Genomic DNA, 25,031 nt, shown 5'->3' on the forward strand with positions numbered 1-25,031 from the left:
TAGCTGCTGCATTTTGGACCAGCTGGAGTTTGTTTATTAAGCACACAGAGCAACCACCCATTAAAGGGATATTTCACCCAAAAATGAAAATTCTGTCATTAATTACACACCCTCATGTCATTCCAAACCCGTAAGACCTTCGATCATCTTCGAAACACAAATTAAGATATTTTTATGCATTCTGAGAGCTCTCTGACCCTCCCATAGACAGCAATGTAGCGTCTATGTGCGTGGTGCAGCTGACACAGAACAGCATACACTGTTTACGTTCAGTGGATATTCTCCAAAATGGTGCTAGGGTGACACGGAGGAGACAAATTCTTGAATAAAGTCGTTATTTTTGTTTTCTTTGCGTACAAAATGTATTCTCGTATCTTCGTAAAATTACGGTTGAACCCCTGATGTCACATGGATTATTTTACTGATCTCCTTGCTACGTTTCTGGACGTTGATCGTGTTAATTACATTGCTGTCTATGGGAGGGTCAGAGAGCTCTCAGAATGCATAAAAAAATATCTTCATTTTTGTTCTGAAGATGAACAGAGGTCTTATGGGTTTGGAACGACATGAGCGTGAGTAATTAATGACAGAATTAAAATTTTTGGGTGAACTATCCCTTTAAAGCATTACAATAATCTAACCTTGAGGTCATGAATTAACATTTCTGCATTAACGCATGAATTAACATGTCTGCCTTTCACATAGGTAATAATTTAGATATATTTTTAAGATGGAAAAAATGCGGTTTTACAAATGCTAGAAATGTGGCTTTCAAAGGAAATATGCTATCAAATAGCACACATAGGTTTCTAACTGATTACGAAAAATTTACTGAGCAGCCATCAGATGTTAGACAGTGTTCTAGGTTATTACATGCGGAGGTTTTAGGTTTGATAATTAACACCTCTGGTTATTTATTTATTTTTCTTCAGAATTTAGCAGTAGTCATCCTATTTTTTATATCAACTATGCATTCCATTAGTTTTGCAAATTGGTATGCTTTGTTGGGCTGCAAAGAAATATAAAGCTGATAGATCCCCTCAGCATAACTGTGCAAAACCGTGGAACCATATCAGCATAACTGTGAAAGCTAACACTATGTTTCCTGATGATATCTCCAAAGCGTAATGTGAAGTGTGAAAAGCAGCGGTCCTAGTACTGAGCCTTGTGGTATTCCATACTGCACTTGTGATCATTATGGTACCTCATCTTTCACTGCTACAAACTGATGATGGTCAGTTAAGTAAGATTTGAACCTTGCCAATGCAATTCCTCTAATGCCAACATAATTTTCTAGTCTATTCAAAAGAATGTTGTGGTTAATAGTGTCAAAGATACCATTTTTCTCCAAGAAGGAACATAGATGTGAGGTTACTGCCTTTTCTAGTATCTTTGACAGAAAGGGGAGGTTTGAGATTGGTCTGTAATTAACAAATTCTTTAGGATCAAGTTATGGTTTTTATTTTTAATTAGAGGCTTAATAACAGCCAGTTTGAATGTTTTTGGGACATATCCTAATGACAGTTTTGAATTAATAATATTCAGAAGAAGATCTATGACTTCTGAAAGCATCTCTTTTAGTAGCTTAGATGGTATGGGCAGAGCCGATCCTCCCTATACGCAAAATATGCAAGCTGCATAGGGCCCCCGAAACACCAGGGGGCCCCCTTGCTTTCAAAGATGTTTTAATTTTAGTTTCGTTTTTGAATTTGGCCAGCGGTTATGAAAACATGAATGATCATTTATTTTAATGCAGTGCGTTGTCGCCCTTTCTACGTAAAAATCAGTCAAATGATGTAATGTGAATGTCGTACAGTCTTGCTCAAGACTAAAAACATGAATTGAAAGCGTACCAAGCAGCGGAAGAGACATTAGGCTTGTTCGACTTTGATCGGCACTGCAGCTGCCTTACGATCACATGTGCCATCAAAGTACCGCAAGAGCAAAATGAGACCGACAGTGCTTAATTTGTAAATTGTGAGGTCCTGGAACAAAGCGGGGTAACGAATTCGGCATGTGATTAGAGGAGGTAGAGGTACGGAGCTTGGCGCAATCACATTGGTGGATCAGCTTAAGTGTTTAGCAGTGTGAATCAGTTGTTTTTATTATGGTTCGTAAGGTCACGAATAACCTGGAAAAGTCATGAAATTTTAAAACTGCAGTTTCCAGGCCTGGAAACGTTTTGGAAAAGTCATGGAATTTTATTTCACAAATCTCTGTATAATAGAGTTACATTTAATCAGGTCCTGATTTTCGGTGGGGGATTGTGTGTATATTGCATAGTTTTACTCATTCCCACAGCTTTCGAGTTTATAATGAGGGAAATTCCTGCAAACATTTATTCAGTATAGTAGGTTAGATGAGTAAATAAATCCACACAAACTATCAGATTAAATCAGTCATTTGAAAACCGTGTGAGTGATTCAGCTGTACGTGTCTTCTCTCTTTCACTCTCTCAAAGTGGTTTCACATTTGCACATCTCGTCTGCATGACAACGAGCTGCTGCACACTGATCCAAGACTTTTGCTCGTGTTTTGGGACAGTTGACAGAACTGTCACTTGACTAATTGGGTCATTATTGCATCATCACAAAAATGTATCATGTAAACATCTTTTTAAACATCTTTAAGCCATTCAATACTCACATGCTCCAGATGTGTTTTTCTGTGCGCTCACAGTCACGTCCAAAGTGTGCGCGTATAAAGCTGCCTTGCAAGTATCATATTGAGTTATTTTTCATAGTTTGTTGAGCTTAAGTGGCCAAAACACACACAATTATGTCAAAATGGCTGTCATGGCAAGTATCCTCGTAAGCACAATTGGTTTTGTCTTAAGTAAATGTAAACAGTTGAGAAAGAAATTGCATGTTTATTGGATCCGTGCATTCGGTCTTGTGAGAGCAGCCTAAGGGGCCGTTCACATGTTGCGTCTTTTGCACGGTCAAGTTTGTTATTTGAAATGTAGAGGTGCCAGATTGGATTTTGGAGGCTTGTTCTGGCACAAATTAAGCCCTGGATGTGACTTAAGTTTACAGCAGTAAGCTTGGGGGGTAGACTCATTTAAAGTAATGTAATCATTTGGTTTTAGCCAGGTTTCTGTCAAACAGAGCACATCTAGATTATGATCTGTGATCCTATCATTTACAAAAAGTGCTTTCATAGAAAGGGATCTAATATTCATTAAGCCAAGCTTTATCATTTGTTTATCTGTATTATAACCTAATTTTTAAGTCGCTTTGGATAAAAGCGTCTGCTAAATGACTAAATGTAAATGTATATCTGTTTTTTAATTGTTGAGCATCAATTAAATTATTACCCTTTAAATTCGTTTGGATGTTTTGTTTGTATTTGCTAGTTTTGGAAAGAGACACAGTCTATATAGTATGATATCTAGATGAAGGAGTCTCTATGTGCTGAGAATTAACTGACTTCTATGACATGAGGCGGCAAGGAGATGGTCAGTTTAGCCAGTCTGTCTGCTTCCTGACCTGGGCCCCAGTTAGTCAAGTACCAACTGAGACTTTTTGATGCAGGTCACATTGCTGTGTAATACTACTGGAAAATATATATCAGGTTGCTGTTAAAAAGGGAAAATCAGGATTCATGCCAATTATCTGAGAACATTCTGTGAGTTTACATAAGTAATATTTTACTGAGCTATTACTGCTTTGACTCCAACATTTTATGGAAATTTACTGTTTTCCCAATTTATTGTTTACATTGGTTAAGCGTTACTATGTTTTGGTACAAAATGGCTACTCACCCTGATTTGCAGTTTGACCTAACTGACTGGCCCACAGTCGATGACTCTTTTCCACAACAGAGGGAGTCACAGCATTCTGTTGGAGACTTGTTACAAGCAGAGGTGGCAGTGCTGTAGAGGTGCCTTTATGACTCTATTTAGCAAAAAAAAATAAAAATGCTTGACCACTTATAGCATCAAGAGTGTACCGCACCTGTTACTCCACAGTTAGCTCCTTTGGCCAGTTCAACGCCTTGAGCTCCCATGTTTCCTGTCAAAAGAGCCAAGAAAATGGTTTACCATCTTTAGCACTCATGTGACCACTTGGGCTCAGTTCTGTGAGTTTTTTTTAGGATGGTCTTCCTGCCTTCAGACAACCAAGAACATATCCTGAGGGGCATTTTGGACTGCATGCAAATGCCTGATGAGCCACTGCCAACTTTTGTTGCTCACATGTTGGGGGATTTATGTAAGCTAAAGACCCCTCCACCCAGCAAGAGCAAATAGACGTGATACAGACGCATGTACTTGAGAACTATAAAGTCTCTTTTTATTGCACACCCATACCGTCAGTCATGGACCTGCTTTTGTGGGCTCACGAGCTTCATTCAGTCCTTGGTCCAAGTGTTGGGTGTTCGCTTCAGTTACAGGTTAGCAGTGCACCCTCGAGGGAAGTTCATTGCTTTAAATGATCTTTGCCTGGTTTCACCACTCGTACTTGCCCAAACTGTAGTCAAAAAGTGAAGCTGTGTTTTGCCTCCAATGGAGCCAGGAGATTATGTTAGTAGAGGACCAAAGGTAGGAAGGATGGATGGCTCTAACCAGGCTATTGGGGTGGGAAATTAATCACTGGCTTTAACCAGAGGGGAAACTTCGGGAGGGGGAGAACTTTCCGACAGGGAAATCATCCCTCCAGAAGGTAAATGTGCCTTGCTTACCTGATTCTTCCATAAATGATCAGCGTACCTTGTGTTATATAGAGAATGTTGTTTCCACGTTCCATTGGAATTCAGAGTAAAGGTTAACCTTTATGGCCAAGCTTTTGGATGGTGGTGCTTAGGGATGGTTAGAGGGTGCAGACTTAATGATACCTAGTCCTGAATTGTTGTGCTTAGGGGTCAATTATTCTACCCTGTCCAAGAAAGTAGAAGACTAAATAACGAACAGAAAAGCAAATCGACTGAGCTGCTCGAGACCTTCAGTGGTTTGTTTGACGGACATTTGTGACGCACCTCCCTTGTGGAACATAAGATCAATACAGGGGATGCAAGGCCAGTTCACCTTACCCTTACCACATTTCTCCTGCTAAAAAGGAACTCACTGAGTTTCAAATCAAGGGCATGTTAAAGGGAAGGAATAATTGAACCTTCTTCTGGTCCTTGGGCTGCTCCAGTCGTAATTGTCCCATAAAAATCGAGGGAGCCAAGGTTCTGTGATGATTATTGCATACTAAATAACCTCACAGTCAAAGACCCATATCCTCTCCTGAGGATTGATGAATCTCTTGACTTCCTGGGTAGATGTACTTTCATTTCTAACTACTGACCTGGCCAGAGGCTACTGGCAGGTGGCAGTGGTGGAGAACTCAAAACAGAAGACTGCTTTCAATTCCCACTGCAGGTTATTTCATTTTCGTGTCTTACAGTTTGGATTTTGCAACGCGCCCGCCACATTCCAAAGACTAATGAACACTGTCTTTACAGGTCTCCTCAAGAAGTCATGTGCCGTCTACTTAGACGATATTGTGGTAGCGTCACATACTTTTGAGCAGCACCTCGTTCACCTGAAAGAGGTTCTTCTCAGGCTGAAATGTGCAGGCCTGTCTATTAAGCTTGCAAAATGCCAGTTCTGCAGGAGCAAGCTTACCTTTCTTTGTTACAATGTCTCCGTGAAAGGTATCCTGCCAAATGAGGACAAAGTAAGGGAAGCAACTGATTTCAAATCCCCAACTATTGCAAAACAAATCATACATTTTCTAGGACTTATTTGATTTATATACAGTTTATCCATGACAATAGCCCCTTTCACACAGTAAAACCAGTAAATTGCCATAAAATTACCAGAATGACTTTACCGATAAACTACACAGTGCGGCGTTAATGTGTCACCTGCATCAGAATGTTATGATTGGCCCAAAGTAGATGTCTTACATCAGTGTGTTCTGAACTCATATGTGTTCATACCAGTAATCTTCATTCTGCGTTCACACACAGCATCATACCAGTAATTTACTGGTAATTTACCAATAAAGACTTTATGTGTGAAAGGGGCTAAAGCTGAGTGAATGTCAGGCTGCCATGGATTTTCTCAAAGACAAGCTGACTTCGGCGCCTGTTTTGAGATTCACAGATTTTTCACTTCCCTTCTTTATCGATGCAGATGCATGCTATGTCAGACTTGGTGCTGCCCTCATGCAAAGAGATGAAAATGGTACAGACGTTGTGGTGGCCTATGAAAGTCGTGCGCTGAATAAGTCAGAAAGACCATAATCCACTCTGGAAAAGGAGTGTTTGACCATCATCTGGCCCTTGAACACTTCAGGCCATATAGTATATAAAGGGTCTTCATGTGAAAATCTTTTCAGACCACAGCAGTTTGAGATTAGTTTGAAATGGGTAAAGTCTCGCCCAAATCTCTTTGCCTAGGTGGTGTTTCCAATAACAAGACTTTGACTTTGACATTGTCGATAGGCCAGGGACAAGTAATAACCCCAGGAAAATGCAACTCAATGATCCAGTTACGGGAAGGCTTTTGCAGATGTTGGAGGGTCAGGATGAGAGTAATGATGGGAAATCGTCCCATACCTCCTATACTTTGTGGATGACAAAGTATCCTGTAATCTTTACCCCATGAAGTGCCTTAAACTCTATGCACCTACAGCCATTAAAAGGAGTCTGATGGAATAGCAAGACTCAAGAAGTGTAAGTTAATGTGGTGAGAGAAGCAGCCACCCAAGTTGCTGCCAGCAATTTGCTTAGCGAGATCTTTGTGCAACACAGTGTGCCCACATACCTGATCTCAGATAGAGGGTCTCCATTTTTGAGTGAACTTTTTAAGCATGTACTCACCACCCTTGGGACTGAACAAAGACTCACGACTCATGAAAAATCACAGATTCTGTGTTATGATTGGTCAGATCGCCTGTCAATTAAACTTCTTGCGAAGGGTCATTACAGGCCACACTCCAAAATATACTGGCTCAAATCAGAAAACTGCTAAAAAGTTTTTTTTTGTTTTCCTTCAGAGAGCTCAAAGGCATGCAAAACATTTTGTGTCGATGAGCATGTGGACATATGATTTGAAGACACTGAAGGATTCAGATAAAAGTTTTTTTAATTTTTTTTTATTGTAGCATCACAATTTCAGAGTTACTAAAAATTATGAAAAAAATACAAAAATGTTATCTAGCTTATTATAGCAGCAACTTGTGGAAAGTTTTTACCAAATATAGTACTCTGCTTCATGTAGTTACCACGTATGTATATGCTACATTTCATAACCATCAGTCATTCCCACTGCAGCTTATTAGCTGGGTCCAGAGTTATGAACTAAAGTGCAAATGTTAAATTCAGGTATATTATGTAGTGTTGTATTATACCACCAACTCTGACACTAAAGTTTACCCATGATCATGCACTACTTTGTTAGCTCAGTAATCCACACATCACATCATTTCATTCATATATTAGTTTATTGACAACAAACCCTCGTGACAATAAATTGCATCGTGACTGCCATTCAGTTCTCTCTCTCATTTTTCATTCTACTTGCCATAAACATGAAATGGTACACAGAGAACAGTGACCCAATACAAGGATTAATGCTTAAAGGGGTCCTATTATGCTTTTTCACTTTTTGAATTTTAGTTAGTGTGTAGTGTGTATGTTTGGGCATAAAAAAGATCTTCAAACTTACAAATCTCAAAGTCCACTCCAAAGGGAGATATTTCATTTTTAAAAAATCCCTTTTTGTTGTTGACATCCTATCTAAAACGTGATTTAGCCCCCAAAAAAACAAAAAACAATAACGTTACCACTCTAATATGTCTTGCAATATCCGTGCATGTTCGCCAATCACAACGCACTGGGATAGCTAACCAATCACATCACATTTCGTTTTTCGGAAGGTGGGCCTTCATCAAACCCGGAACTAATCGAGCCGTTTGTGCCAGGCTGGGGAGAAAGGTATTGCAATAATGTAAATTATGTAAAAAATAATGAGTTTTTCGAAACCACCAAGCATGAGAGCATGTTCTAGTACCCCCCCAAAAACAAATTCAAGACATTGTAAAAGAGCATAATAGGACCCCTTTAGTTTGTCATCAAAAGGTTGCAGAGTTATGACAGTTGTGATGCCCCTGTGGGCAAATTTTGATGCAACTGTACAGGTTTTGAGGAGGAACCCAGGTTTTCAAGTCAAAGCGGACCCGGGTGGACCTCTGGTTCCAGAACCTTGGTAGCTTGGAGCCCCACACAGAATATATTTATACAAAGTGCCTAAAATTATGGTTGTGGTCTACATGAATCGCTTGAGGTAGAGGTGTGTCTTCAGGCATTTACTTGAAGGTAGCGTTGGTTGCAGTAGATCTGCCAAAAATGGCTGCCCACTGCTCTGGGGCTGCGTTCCACTCCACTTTTAGATAGGGGAAGTCGTGGCCTAATGGTTAGAGAGTCGGACTCGTAACCCAAAGGTTGTGGGTTCGAGTCTCGTACCGGCAGGGATTGTAGGTTGGGGGAGTGAATGTACAGCGCTCTCTTCCACCTTCAATACCACGACTGAGGTGCCCTTGAGCAAGGCACCGAACCCCCAACTGCTCCCCGGGCGCCGCAGCAAAAAAAAATGGCTGCACACTGCTCCAGGTGTGTGTTCACGGTGTTTGTGTGTTCACTGCTGTGTGTGTGCACTTTGGATGGGTTAAATGCAGAGCACTAATTCCGAGTATGGGTCACCATACTTGGCCAAATGTCACGTCACTTTCACTTTAAAGATTGCGGAAGGCAAATTTGTACTACTCTGTGATGGAACCACTAGGCAGCTGTCATTAACCGGATCTGTATGATGTGCGGGAAGGTGTTATAGATCTGTCGAATTGGAGAGCTTACTCCAGCTGTGTCGATGATGCAGTTGAGTGCCATTCTCGGAAGAAAGAGGACAGCAGCACGTCTAGTTTCTAGATGACCTGTTGACCTGGAAGACAAAAAAAGGACTAAATGAATATTGGTATGACATATAATCAATCAAATATAACAGCATGGTATTCTTGATATTCAACAGCATGATCTTCAGCCCTCAATACCCATGACTGAGGTACTCTAGCAAGGCACCAAACCCCCAGTTGCTAACTTACCCCCTGGGCTCCACAGCAAAAATGGCTGCCCACTGCTCTGGGGCTGCGATCCACTCCACTTTTAGACAGGCATTCGCGAACTTCCCTAAGCACTTCCCCTCGGGGGAATCCCCGCTGCCATTTTGAAGTGCGTTCCACTTCATGAAGTGAACAAGGGAAGTTTATATGGACAGACCCTCAACCCCTCGATTTTGACCGAAGGAGCAAGTCTGCTTCATATGCACACTTCAGGCCACTCCACAGACCACAATGCAACACGATTATGACGTCATGGCAGATCGCGTTTAATTTATCCCCACCCCAAACAACTCTATAATATATAAATAATTTTTTTAAACATTTGCAACAGCCCAAACATACCTATATACATATAGAATGCTGCACCAAACAAATTTGTCAGGGGAAAAATGTAAACAATAAACCAACTCTATAGCAGATAAACTCTATAGCAGATCTAAGTGATCAAGGGCTTAGGACGTTCCAGTTCAGCCCATTGCAAGGGTTCCGCCAGTAGTGGGCACTCGTGCAATGTAATCAATGAAGTACATCTGAATGAACAAGACGGAGGGAAGTTTGCGAGTGAAGGGCATAAAAAACCGGACTGGAACGTAGCCTGGGTGTGTGTTCACTAATCACAACTCACGGTCATGGTCAAGGGCAAGGTTATTACAGTTCTTAGTTTTTACTTAATTTCTTATTTCTGACTGTAACAATTGACCCATTCCTCACCCGCTTGAGTTTTTGACTGCACTTCCAGTGAACACAGGAAGATACATACTTACAGGTGTAACATTTACAAACTATTGAATGGTAAGATCCTCAGAGGAAAAGTTCCATAACAACAGAAGAATGGAAAGACAGTGTCCGTGAAGGTGGTTGTGAATGTATGTATATGTGTGTTAGTTACAGGATCAGAGAATGACACAGTTCCTCTGTCATAGTCCAGATCAACTCTAACACGCTCAAGCCTTTGCTCAACAGGAAAACCAGCTGCTTCAAAGAGCCCATACTGCACACTCCAGACACCAGTCCTAAAGAAAACAAATCCCTTTCTTTGGTTTGATGCAGTAGTTATTCCAAGACACCAGTATGGACACTCATTAACCTCCATGTCCCAGCAGTGTGTTCCTGAGTTAAAACCTTCTGAACCCAGAACACATGGATAGATGTCAAATCTCTCTGGATTATCAGGAAGCGGTAGACAGTTCCAGCTGCCTCTCACACTGGTCAGATCAGCAGACAGGATGTGCCATGGATGAGCAGTGTTTGGATCCAGAATCACAGGAGCTGATGAAAGAAAACAATCAGCAAGAAACTGACCTTAAAATATTGATCAGTAATAAACTGTACACATATTATTTTTAATTATTGTATCACTAAAGATCTGTGTGTATAAATACATGTAAACCTGATAGTGAGGACCTCAAATGTGTTTATCAATCATGAAAATCATCTCAGAAATGTGTTTCTGAGATGACCAGTGTTCATATGATTCCTGCTGTGCATCATGCTGTCATTGTGGTAAAACTAAAATTTTGAGAACAGAATATAAAGTCTGCATTGTTTTATTAAAAAATATACTGTATATTATAACTGTTCTCATATTTAATAAAATTTATTAAAATACATTTATATTAAGTCTTATCATTCCAATAACAATGGTTATGTCTATTTTGTTCATTATTTTAAATGTTGCTTTTAACTGGTGCTTCTGCACCAGTTCTATTGTGCGTATGACTGTGTTCACAATGGAACTTAATTGACTACTCAATGAATACTGTACAGTATACACTGTATACTGCTTACTGTATTTACTATTGGGATGCAGTATTGCACACCATTTCAGAACTCATCATTATGAGTTGTATAATAGAGCACATTGGTTCTCATTATCAATACTTAAGCTTAACTTAAGCATTGGGACATGTTCATTTATAAATTTATTTTGTGTCTATTGCCATCATATCTTTGCTCTTTTCTCTTTATACCCTTTCACAGAACTTGTATACTCTTTGGTTTCATTTGTATGAACTAAATTAGGGAAACACGCTTTTAAGTATGCCGCACCGAGTGATTGGAATACTTTACAAAATGAACTGAAGATGCAAAGTTTGGTGTCAATGTGTACTTTTAAATCTTTAATTTGTGCTGCTAAAGGAAGATTACAATTTCAAATGTTTTCAAGTATGTATTTGTATGATGTTGTTGTTTTGTTATTGTAACATTTTGAAAACTACTGTGGCTGCTCATCTTGGACAGGAATGCTGTTAGGATTGAGTTGTGTTGGTTTGGGTGTTTTGGTTTCTTTTCTCTGTTGCAGGTTTTGTGATTGGGGCGTGACGTGAACGCACCTGATGCCCGTCATAGCTCTTATTTAAACATGGTGCGAGAGTTTGTCGGGCCGCTGCTCAGCTGTTGCTTGGGGCAGTTTACCAGAGCCGCGCTCCAATTTTGTGACTTATGTCTTGTTTCGCATCCACTCACTAGCACTGACAACACTTCACTTTGCACTTTGCATCCATTCATTTGCATTTCGTACTGACTAACACTACTGATACTGACATTTTGATTGTTATTTTGCTTAATTCTGTTATTTATCGTGAATTATTTATATAACAGAATTGTATTTATTCTGTTATGTTAACTTATTCCGCTGTGTCGTCTCCCTTAATGTTACATCTCTGAGCCAGGTGTAACAACGCTTATGAAAAAAAGAAAAAATATTTTTCATCCCAGAAAGTTCATTTCCTGGAAAATAAAGGACATATTATTCCATTTAAATGTCTGAATTCAGTAGATGCTTTTATTCAAAACAACATATATTACATTGAAAGTTTATATTTGATCAGTTCATGCATTCCCTGGGACTTGAACCCATGACCCTGGTCCTGCTACCGCTATGCTCTACTGTTTGAGATACAGGAATGACAGAAATGCTTGAGAAGAACTGTAAACTCTGTTGTACACTACTTATTTTGGCAGGTGTAGTGGGTCATCTGATTATTCGCATGTAATGCTAAAATCTGTAAATATTCCTCCATCCGTCATTTTTATTGTAAGTTTAACAGCAAGATTTTCTGTAGACTCACTGTTTTGAACAATGCCCTGCATCTTCTTCCAGACTCTGAACGGCAGGTTGCCCAAGTAACATGGCACATGAATCAAAGCTCCAGAAGGCGTCTGAGGATCCGGCTGTAAGATCTGGACTCTAAAAAAACACTCAGGAGTCAGAACTGCTGTAGCTTTGGATCAGAAACAGAGAGACCAGAGACACCAGCAGATCACTCACCTTTCCATTGAGACTGGAAACTCCTGCAGAACAAACACACCATTGATAATCAAGAACTCGATCAATCATCCATCAATCAATCAATGAATGATCTGAAATCAGACCTTTAGAAAGCAGACATCACTGGCTTTCATCATCTCCTCCGTGTCTTTGATTGTGTGTGAAAGAGCTGAGATGTGTCTGTTCATCTCCTCCAGCTCCTCCTTCATCATCTGCTTCTTCTGCTCCTCTTCCTCTCTCAGTGCAGTGATTGTAGCTTCTTCTTCATCTCTGAGAAACTGATGAAGCTTCTCAAACTGCTGTTTAATCTGAAGCTTTGTGTGCTTAGCTTGAGTCTGAAATCAAATCACATTCACTTCAGTTATCTGTGCTTGGAGAATGTTTTTTTCTTTTACTTTTCAATCTAGAGCCTTACAGTAAATGTGTTGCAATTAAATGCTTAAATTAGTTCTGTGCATCCTTTTAAATTAAGAAATGTATGAATTAACCTTACAAAGTTTATTGTTGATTAATTTACTAACATTCTAAAATGTCCTGAAAAGTCACAATTATACATGTTAATGATTTTACTTGAATGATTTGAACCATTGGCATAGTTAGAGTTGTGAATCTTTACATACAAATAACATTACTTTACATACAGGGTTTGAAATTAACACCCGCCAAATGCGGGTAAAAATCAGCTGTGGCGGGTAACGCTGTCAAATCACTAGCCAATTTGGCGGGTTACTTTTCGTTAATTATTTACTAATTAATTTCTTGATGAAGTTCATGTAAGCCAAATCTGCACAGATTTAGTGTAAATACACATACAAAACATTAGAGATGCTCGATTCAAAACAATCACCAATGACTTTATAACAGTTACGGGGCGAACGAGACGTGAGACGTGCGGATCCATCTGCAAAGCTTTATTCAAAGGCGAGGTCATAAAACAGGCAAGGGTCTGAAAATGGCAAACAGGTATATTGAGGGCAAGACAAAAGAGTAATCCAAAACGGGCGTGAGTCAGTCGACAGCGAACGTTATCCAGAGGGCTTGTCAAGAGGGGAAATCCAATAACACGGGCAATAGTCCAGGCGAGGTGCAAACACAGTCCAAAACAGAAAGGCAAAGGGTAAATCCAAGATACACAGGCAAGAATCAGGTAACAGGCAATTACAAGACAAGACTAGACTAGACTAGACTAGACTAAGAACTAGCAACTAGGGCAGAAAACTGGCTCCGTAATGTAGCTATCGGGTGGTGAGCGAACGGAAGAGCAGGCACAGGATCCGTGACAATAGCTCTGTCATATGCAGTTATGAAAGAAAGTTCTCTGCTCACAGATACCGTTTAAACATAGAAGTAATCATGGGCGTAGAATACTCGGGGGAAGTGGGGGACATGATTCAATGATGTCAAGGCTGCAATGTGATTGGTTATTAAGGCACACTTGATCCGAGTTAGCCGTTATGCTTTCTCCAATAGTAAGTAATACAGATCTCCCTATAGTAAGACAATCTCTGGCAGGGGCTATTTACACTAAGTGTAAATAGCGATGGATGCTATTTACACTAAGTGCAAATAGCAATGGATTCTATTTATACTATGTTAAAATAGCAGGATTTTCTGCTATTTATATTACTTATTGCAAATAGTGACAATTATCTGCACCTCAGTATTGTAGAACATTATAAAACAGTACGCAATCATAACTTATTGAGTGTAAATTATAATTTTAATTCAAATTATTAAATCAATGACACCTTATTGGGACAATAAAGCCCTCCCTACACCAACCCTAACCCTATCTGATACTTTTTCAACTTTTTGATTATTTCCTCAATTTTTATTGAATTTCCGATGTGATAGGAGATTTGAAAGAGAAAAAGAAAGTTCGTCAAAAGGCGAGTTTGAACCCTGGTCGATCGCATCAAAAAGCACATGCTTTACCATCTATTGCCACTGGAACTGATGTTTGACAAGCTTCTTTTGTAGTGCTGACTAGCCCAGTCACATATTAGTGGGCGGAGTTAGTGTAAATAGGTTCTGCCAACAAGGTGGGCTATTTGCACTTAGTGTAAATAGACACTCCAAATAACTTATGAAGTGCAGGAAATCCCTAATATGGAAAAAGGTGTCCCGCTATTGCTGCAGTTAAAAAAAAAAAGGTAATATAAAGTAATTTCCAGGTGAGGTAATAAATAAATAAAGTATATGATTAATGCAGTGCTAACTGACATAACATTTATTACAGTACATAAACTATTCTGCCTTATGTGTTTGTATAAACCAATCATTAATTACCAATTTTAATGAGGAAAATATAGGAAAACAAATATTTTAGAATACAAACTGTAAGATTTACAGAACCTCAAACACTTTGATCTTCTGAGACGGACAATATGCACAAAGTGTATTAACATACAGACATCTGTTTCCACATCTCACTGAAAGAAAATGCGAGAAACCCCTCTCTCACCTATGCATGAGTTCCTTCTCATCCCCTTCCTTCCCCTTACCCATCCTCCCTGCACTTAGCTCACTCAGAATGGTCAATAGTATAATATAATGTTCTACATGAATGCAAGTGATATTTACAGTCATGTTTGGTATCATTTGAATTGTCTCTGTGCGACTGGTCTCAATTTTACAAGAAGTAGACTAAAAGGTAATACAGATCCTAGGAGTTTAGAGATATTTTACTCACCGTAGAGGGTGTGCCATTTCCCATTGTCTTTCATGCAAATTACCTTCTGTCCCAAAACTCTACTTGATCAATGCAAATTCTAGTTAACCTATCGGTAAGCCCCACCCCCTTAGTTACTGTTGTTCACTCGGCCAAACAAGTTGCTACTGTCTTACAATGACAGCTGTCAGTGTGCAAACCTTGTCCTAAGATGTTTTTGATAAATTTTGGACACAAGTGGGACTTAAATATGCCATGGAGGGATATATAAAAGATTTTAAAATAAATATGTAAAAATACAGATCACAATGTGAAACGGGAGAAGCCTCATGTTACGGTTGTTACGATCGCAATGACAACATCCAGGCAGTGGTGGACGAAGTACACAAATCAAGTACTTGAGTAAAAGTACAGATACGTATAATAAAATATTACTCCAGTAAAAGTAAAAGTACTCCTTTTTCAATTTTACTCGAGTGAAAGTACAAAAGTTCTCAATTTTTTATGTACTTAAGTAAAAAAGTACTGATAGATTTTTTATAGTTTTTTTATATAGGCTACATAATTAAATTTTACATTAGCACATATTTTTTATAATCCTACTGCTCAAAATACCTGGGATTTTCCCAAAATAACCACTATATGGAGTCAAGATATATTTGTGTTGTTGATATGGACTATGTTGAGGAACATTAATTATTTTATTTAGTCTGTGTTATTTTAATGTTTCGGATTTTTTATTTTTTTTTACCTAAAATAGAGACACAGATGTTGATGTGTCTGCATTCAAGCATTTCAGTGGGCTTAAATAGACCTTAACAGCAGATTTAGTTCACAAACAACTGACAGTTTTGACCTAAATAAATATGATTTTCAGTATCACATTCAATCATTTCAGTGGGCTTAAATAGATCACCCTTTACAGCAGATTTAGTTCACAAACAACTGACAGTTTTGACCTAAATATGATTTTCAGTTACAATAATTAATCCTAAAATTCGACATTAGTTACTTACTTTTAGCAGCATCAGACGCGCGCGCGCTCACAAGATATCTCGGTTATTACCGTACTTGTGAATTCAGTTCACTGGAGACTCGCACTAAACGGTTCATTTGAATCAGTGAGTTGACAACTCGAGAACAGCTGCAATCGATTCATTCCATAGACTGTGGTTCATTCTAATTCGTCAATTAATCGTTTGGTGCGATTTGCGAACCAATTTAACAGGTTCATTGAAAAGAATCAGTTCGTTCATGAATCAGACACCGCTTCTGCGTCTCGGAGCACGTGATATATTATAAGGAGTAACGATAAGTTTTATGAAATGTAGTGAAGTAAAAAGTACAATCTTATGCTTTGGAATGTAGTGAAGTAAAAGTAAAAGTTACTCAAAATAAAACGACTCCAGTAAAGTACAGATACTTGAAAAATGTACTTAAGTACAGTAACGAAGTAAAGCTACTCCATTACTGTCCACCACTGCATCCAGGATCAACATTGTTCATGTACCACAGTGTTAGATTGAGTTAATTTACTTTTAATATGGAGAGGCACTGAAATGTAGACCTTCATTTATGTGTTTTTGACCTACAATGTACATGACGTGAGAACAGTTTGCTATTTATGTTTGCACGTAAGCATGGACTCACTAACTTTAACGTAAGCTAGTTTTAGCCAGAGATACCTTGCTGAAGCACAAGATGACATTAACGTTCTGCTTGAGCAGATGAAAACTGTAACTTAATGAGAGTATGACAACCAGAAAATGAACATTTTCGTCTTCATTGGGATTGGGGTTGAATGTTTACACCGTGTCCTAACTACACGCGACACAACGCCGCGACACGCGATAAAAGGTATCTTTTCCATGTTAATCGGGGTTATTGTCCTAACTAGCCGCGACACGCGAAATTTCTAATTTAGAAACGGTTTCTATTTCCGCGACATCCCCAGATAGTACGTCTGCAAGATGTCTGTTAAAGATCTCTTGATCTGAAAAGCATCTGCTGTCTACAAACTTCTGACAGATGTCTTACAGATGTCAGTTTGACATACATTCTAAAGTTTAAACATCTTAAAAACATATAATAGACGTCTATTTGACATCTAAAAGGAAATGTCCTATAGACTTATTGCAGATGAGCAAACATTCTAAAAAATACTTCTTGTAGATGTAAATGCAGACATCAAATAGACGTCTCCGAGATGTACGTGTGCTATCAGGCTGGAACAACAACAAACAAACTATATGACAGTAGATAATCTCAGGTGGTTATGTGCTTTATTCAAAGCTAAACGTGTCTAATATGAGTTTAAATATATATATCCATTTCGTTGCGAGTGCAGTGTGCTTCCAGAGAGAGCCCGCCACACACGCTTCTGATTGACTGTGATATTTGATTGATTCTGTTGTGTCGCATCGCGTCTGGTGTGGACACCCAAATTGCTTGTTGCTGGACTCTTGTCGCGTCACGTGTAGTTAGGACACGGTGTTAGGGACATTTTTGCTCTGTTTTGGTTGGGTTTAAGACATTTTATAAAATAAATTCTATTGCCCATCCTCTCATGATACCTGGAATCAGTGGTACAAGTACCCCAGGCACATAGTTTTTCCATTTTTGTAGCATAAACACCATCAAACTGATGAAAGCTTCAGATCTTCCAATGTTTCTCTATGGCAATACCAATTACCACACATTGTTAACTGTTAACGGACACTACTGAGCATTTTTCATTTCAATCTTGTCTTGTTTTTGCCTTGCCTTGTTTTTGGACCTTGGACTGTTTCCTTGTTTTATGATTGTTTGCTGCCTGCCTTGACCATTGCCTGTGTTTTGGATTACTCTTTTGCCTTGGCCTGGATATAATTGTTTGCTGGTGTTCGACCCTGCCTGTCTTGACCACAATCTGTACAATAAAGCTCACATTTGGATCTTATCCCCATAGTCAAGCTCAGTCCCGTTGCAGTAGAAGTATTTTCACAATATTTATTTTTCACAGTAATTCTGGTGCTGCATCCAAGGCTGAATGTGTAACAGCGGCGCAGTGAAAGGTGTCCCATTTTGAAGGCTCATTTAAAGGGTACAATGAATGCATCCGTTTTTCAACACGGACATTCAAAGCTGTTTTCTTTGAATGAGCAAGACTTCTGATTTATTAGCCGCCGTAGGGACATAACAGGAAGAATAACAAAGTGCAGTAAAGACAAAAGACAAGCAGCAAAACAAGATGACACCAGAAGCCAGATACATTGAAATTACAAATAGCCACGCCCACTCTTATGATAAGATTTTTCTTCTTTTTTTTAAAGAGAGAAAGAGAGAGAGAAATGCTGTATTACACTTTTAAATGTAAGTATTGGGTTTCAACTTACTCTAGTATCTAATGGCACAAATGTTAACTTATATCTTACCAAGATGCAATTTTATTTTAAGTTTATACTTATTATGTACATAAATGGACGTAGGTGAACATATTTAGACAAGTTGTGACAAGTTAAAAAAAAGTTACTGCTGCTCTTTGGCCACGTTCACACAGCAGCAGATCATGGTTGTCAGTTCTGTATTTGAGTCCTTAATAGAGTTACGTTGACACACAGTATAGTTATTTATGGGAGTGACAACTGCATTCTATAACCGAACTCACACCTGAAAATTTTCATGTCTTACAACCACATTCTCATTCTCAACTGAACTCTTGTTGTGTCAAAAAATGATAAGACCTCACCATCTTGGATATTACTTTAGTCACTCTGGCTTTCGTTACTGGAAAGCAATACGGGCTTGACTCCCATTGCATGTTCATACAGACAATATTCGAGACGCTACTGTAAGCATGTGGGTTGATTTTGTACACAGCCTTAGAAATTGATTATCATGTTTATCATGGCTGATGGATCACGCATGTGTAAATTTGAAATATTGAAATGAGATTCTGTGACACTCCGTTTGGGAACCACTAGTGTTCATCAGAGCTGCTCACCTTGATTTGTTGAAGTGTCTTTACACACTCTTCCTTAACATTCTCTCTGTGTATCAGCTTCCTTCGTAAGGACTTGAGTTCTGTACTGAGCTCATCCTTGAATTGAACAAAGTGAAAATACAATAACATTTATATTGTATGTGTGATGCCCCAATTGTTGGTTCGTCACAATTGATGAAACTAATATTGGTTTTACATGTGTAAATGTATTAAAGGAATGGTGGTTCCGCTAGACCAACAGAGGGCGCTATGAGAGTGCAGTGTGTTGCGATGCGTCTGCTTGGCTGCTGGTCATAACCCAGCGAGACGAGAGCTGATCACACGCACGTTTTTGTCCTGTCTTTATTCCACCATTTCACAGGCCCTGTGATAGTGGTGACTGAAGATTTCTGGGAACACTTAACTGTCAGTTGATGCAGAAGTTCTGTACCTGCTACATATGGAAGAGACAGTGTGAACAAATATTGTTTAAATACATGTTATGGTTTCTTTATCGCAAGTTTGTTTCTCGAGTAAGCATGAGAAATCTATCTGAAACAGGTTTGGTGGGTTTTGTACATACTGTATTTATATGGTACAGTGTATGTATCTCACACGACTGAAGAGTTAAGAGCCAGTTTAGAAACAAAGATAAAAGACACACAAAGACAATCAAACCCATGATATTGTCTTACCTTATATGATGAAACAACTTCTCTAATGGGTCTGACTGTGTGATTAATGTGTTTCTGAGAAGTAAAGCACACTACACACGCAGGCTCTTTGTCCTCCAGACAGAAGAGTTTGAGTTTCTCACCATGTAAACTACAGACCTCCTCAGTCCCTGATAAACGTCTCTTAGTCTGATCTCTTTCCTTCGGGATCGACTCACACAAGTTTTTTAGCACAAGGTTACACGGAGGGTCATCTCTTGAGGATCTTCTCCTGCAGACAGGACACTCCTCAGTTTTCTTGATTTTCCAGAACTGTTGAAGACACTCTTTACAGACACTGTGACTACATGATAAAATAACAGGAGCCTTGAAGGTTTCATAGCAAACAGGACAATAAAGTTCTTCTACAGATTAATCCATTTTCACTGTTTGAGTCCCAGCATCTAAACTTTACTTTCACTTTCTGAATGATGGTTTCAACTATAAATAACCACAAGTATCACAAACATCTGCTGTCTGTTCAGAAACAAACATCTCAAACATCCTTCTTGTGTTTCTCTCCACTGATCGCTGATTCTTTATTGCTTTTGTCCAGAAAACCTTGTTAACCTTCAGCACAATGATCCCATATCATCCTCTTTATAGTTATACATGACACGTCTTTATTACGACATTTGAAATTCTCTCGTGTTTGTCCTCAGAATAAAGAGAAATCGACCCTACATCTTGCCAGATGGTCCTAATAACAACCCAAGAATCAAGAATCAAGAATCAAGAGTCCCAGTAGAAACAATCTACAGTGATGACCGTAAGAATGTCCACTGAAGGCGAGCTGAATTAAAGCCACATGCAGGTTTTTTTATTAACAAATGTGAACTAACATAAATACACAACAAACAAAGACTTGGCTTGACTACACTTGACTTGGAACCAGGGCTTGAAAAAAAAAAAAAAAAAAAAAAAAAATTCAATCGGTTCCCTCAGAGCAGAATCTATATTTTAACGTTTCTTAAAAGAAATTCAATCGGTTCACTCAGAGCAGAATCGATATTTTAACATTTCTGTTCCTGCGTTCCTCTGTATTATTACCATTCCGAAACCGGTTCGAGTAGAAGAAATACCGGTTAATAATGTTATTTTTTATAAACAATTTTCTTAGCCCATAATAATAATAATAATACTAATAAAGTACAGCGTTTTCTTTACTCAAAAAGAAAAAGAAAACAGGAAGAGATCTGGTAGCCTATCTTAACCTGCTGCGCTTAGTCACAGCCAATACATCATCTTTTCTTGATTTTGGCCAAATGTAGGCTACTAAACAACAAAAACAAATATATTAACACTTTAAAGACATTAAAGTATTTTTTAAAGATATTAAAATTTTTTGCTGCATTGTTAAAAACGCTACTTGTATACGATTGCGTTCGGCGAGTGAAAAAAACAAACAAAAAAAGCAAGTCGTGTATAGGCTCACGTCGCATTTTATTAGCCCTATTACATTCAGAAATAATGTAGGCTAAAATGCCGGTAAAGCAAAATGTTTACAAACATTATAAACACAGTTATTAGTTTATCTCCACAACAAATCCTCTAAAGTTAAGGCTATACAAATTAATTTAACGTGAAACTGATGACTACATCTCTCATTCGGCACAAATTCAAATGTTTACATATTCGCAATGTATCTAGATGCTAAAATATTATTTATTATAGGCTAGGCCTTGTACATTCATCGATGTCACTTCATTCTTCACTTCGGCTATATCAGCACAGTGAGGCGCTGGTCATGCTGAACGCAACAGATTGTACAACGGAGCAGTGCAACTTTTTATGTTTCTTTAACTGTATTTTATTTTGATAATGAACAGGCTGCAATGTCGTAAAAATATGTTGTGTCTGTGTGCGCGTGAGGCGCCGACGCGATATCATACCAACGCTGGTTGGTTATACAGATAGAAGGAAGACATCATTCAAAACTGTCAAGCTTTTGCAAAATAAATAAAACTGTAAAGCTTTTAAAATAAAGAAAACTACTTTCTGCCGTCCCGTTTTCCTTTCCGAGAACTTTGGAACGCATCACAATGAACTATCTCACACATTTTTTTCTTTCGTTTTGTTAATCGTTGTTAAAGTGAAATATATTTTGTGTATATGCCAACATATTCCTTTTTTTATGTAAGCCTATAGTTTTATTCTGTTTATCTTACACTGTCCTCGGATAAACTAATGCCGGTGTTGTGCCCAATTCTGACCCCTGCTAAATTATTACCCCCCTAGTATTGGTAGCTTTAGGGTTAGGTGTGGGGGAGGGGTTAGGATTAGGCAATCAGATAGCGATTTCAACGAGAGGGGTAATAATTTAGCAGGGGGTCAAAAATGGGCCCAACACCGGTGCATTGCCATTGCGACTTACCTATGATGAGTTCTTGAGCTCATTTCACTCGTTGGATGCGTCAGCGTCACATTTGCACAGGCCGTACTACTGGAATTCGTGATTGGTTGACAGCAAATTTCAAATATTAAATGGAACGATAAAATAACGTTATTAACCAGTTAATGGCCATTTCAAATTTTCGATTCTGTTCGGAACTATAACATTTTATTTAGTTTCTGTTTCTGGTTTGTTCCTGTCAAAATTTAGTTCGTTTCCATTTTCATTCCTTGAACCGATTCAGAGCCCTGCTTGGAACATGAACTACACGTGAGATAACTTACCAACAGCGGTTACAGTGAGGAAAGCTAGACAAAGACAATGGAAAAACAAGAGCTATTTATACACAGACTAATGAGCTAACAAGGAACACCTGTGGAACAAGGAACAAGGAAAAAAGATCAATGTGAATTTAAATTTTTAAAACATTTACACTTCTGGAATATACTCAGGTCATCAACACATGGATGGGAAGAGGCAATGGTGGTTCAGTTCTGTGATAAGTTCTTAAAGTGCAATATATGAATAGCATTTAAAATGATATTACATGCAGTATTATGGCCAAGTTGATATAGTTTAACACAGGGTGTAAAAACATGAACTGAAGATTTTTCCCATATTACTTTTGTGTTAGGTGGCACGGCGTGGTTGCAATGTTGCTGTTGGTAAGTTACATTTATATAGCACTTTTCTGGATACTCAAAGCACTTTACATAGAAGGGGGAAATCTCCTCAACCACCACCAGTGTGCAGCATCCACCTGGATGATGCGACGGCAGCCATAGTGCGCCAGAATGCCCACCACACACCAGCTTATTGGTGGAGAGGAGACAGAGTGAAGAAGCCAATCAGCATATTGGGATAATTATGAAGCCATGATGATGGACAGAGGCCAATGGGCAAATCTGGCCAGGATGCCGGGGTTACACCCCTACTCGTTTTCGAAGGACATCTTGGGATTTTTAATGACCACACAGAGTCAGGACCTTGGTTTAACGTCTCGGTGCTTTTTGACAGTATAGTGTCCCCATCACCATAATAGGGCGTTAGGACCTCACAGACCACATGCAGTATTTACTGACTGTGAATGGAGTCGCTCTGAGACATCAATCATCAGCTGTGAACACTGCGCTTTGTGTGGAATCCTGCCACAACAATCCTTTGCCAAATTATAAGTACACTATCGCGATTTTATTTTCTGTTCGATTAGTGTTCAAAACTGTGGGGGGACAGATTATATTATGACAGTTCATCATTGTAAAATAGATATTTGATATAGAGTGCAATAAAGCAGGGAAATTAATCCGTTTAAAAATGCTATTATTCACCTCCTGTATATGCTTTAAGTCTTCGACGTAGACCACATTTTAATCTTTGTTTTGCATAAATTACAGTTGATTCATGTGAAATATCCACTCCTGTACATCCTTTGCCAAATTATCAGAGGATCTCTTGTCGGTGGACAGACTGTAAAGATGTGTGATATCACAACAGATGGCGGTACTGAACAAATTTAGTTTGTGATCTCGTCAGAAGAAGACGCTGTGCTGCTTCAATGCATTACAGGCTCGTGACTCGACAAACACGAAACGGAATGTAGCATTTGGTCGCGCTACGCCGCTACTTGCTGGAAAAAGTAGTTAGCTACAGGAAAAACTGTAGCTTTGTCCTAAAACAAACTAAACTGTTTTAAAAGTAGCGGAGCTACCGTCACGCTACTCAAAAATGTAGTTAAGCTAGTAGCGTTGCTACTTGTAGCTAGCTACTCCCCAACACTGACCGCTGTAGCATGAAAGAAAATTACAATTAAAATTTTTTAGAGTTAGAGTTACAGCTGTCAGAAATTAGTAGGAAGTGTAGAGGCCCTTGCTTTGAATGACATCTGCGGCTGCAGTACATCACTAGTTTCTCTCACTGCGCTGGTGTGATCTTGGTCCACTCTTCTTTCAGTCTCTTCCACAGTTCAGTGACTGTAGTGGGTTTCTTTGCCATAATTTTGTCACCAAGGATTTTCCAGAGATTTTCAATCGGATTAAAAATCAAGACTCTGGCCTGGCCATTTCATTATTTCAATGTTTTCAGCTTCAGGGAACTGCTTTACCTGTTTTGCAGTGTGACAGGGGCATTGTCTTGCATGAAAATTGCAGGCTGATTGGGCGATGAATGCAGGGAAGGAACTGCATGTTGCCGCAGGAGGTTCTGATAAACATTTGCATTCACTCTGCCATGTAGCTGTGTAAGAGGCCCAACTCCTGCTGCAGAAAACATTGCCCAAACCATAACACTTCCTCCTCCATCTTTCACTGACTTCTTTACACACTCGGGCTTTATTCTTTCCCCAGTTTGATGTTGAACACAATGTTTCCAGTTGGACCCAAATAAATTAAACTTGCTTTCATCACTTAAGCATTTGGATCAGTTCTCCTCTCTTCACACAACATGCTCCTCAGCAAATGTAAACCTAGCTTTTTGATTCTTTCTGCTGATGAGAGGCTTGGTCACTGCTAGGGATGGGTACCGAGAACCGGTATTTTTTTGGACCGGTACGTAATTGGGTCAATACCGGACTACCGATAAGCTTCAGGACAAACGATACTGTTATCAATACTTGTGTTGTTTTATCTCCGTATACTTCAATGTTAACGACGAATTAGAAGCTGCTGCTTGTCATTTTCCTTCACTGAATGATGTGGCCGAGGTTTGCTCGACGTGCGTGTGATATCCATGCGCATGTGCGGTGTGTGTTTGCGTGCGAAATTTCGAACGAAAGTGTGGGCTCACGCTACAAAACTAGGCGACACCAGTGTCAGATGCAATATATGCAGTAGTGTAATAGTGAACAAAGGAGGCAACACTAGTAATATAATGAAACATTTACTAACAAAACACAACATTTACCTCAAGCAATGCGCTGTA

At 39.0% G+C, this 25,031-nt stretch overlaps 1 pseudogene; it reads right to left on the reverse strand.

Moving 5' to 3' along the window:
- Window positions 1–9,882: 9,882 nt before the first annotated feature.
- On the reverse strand, window positions 9,883–20,104 carry LOC107710213 (tripartite motif-containing protein 35-like; annotated as a pseudogene).
- Window positions 20,105–25,031: the final 4,927 nt, after the last annotated feature.

This window comes from Sinocyclocheilus rhinocerous, unplaced genomic scaffold, assembly GCF_001515625.1.
Source record: "Sinocyclocheilus rhinocerous isolate Xijiao unplaced genomic scaffold, SAMN03320098_v1.1 scaffold5650, whole genome shotgun sequence".
Taxonomy (NCBI): domain Eukaryota; kingdom Metazoa; phylum Chordata; class Actinopteri; order Cypriniformes; family Cyprinidae; genus Sinocyclocheilus; species Sinocyclocheilus rhinocerous.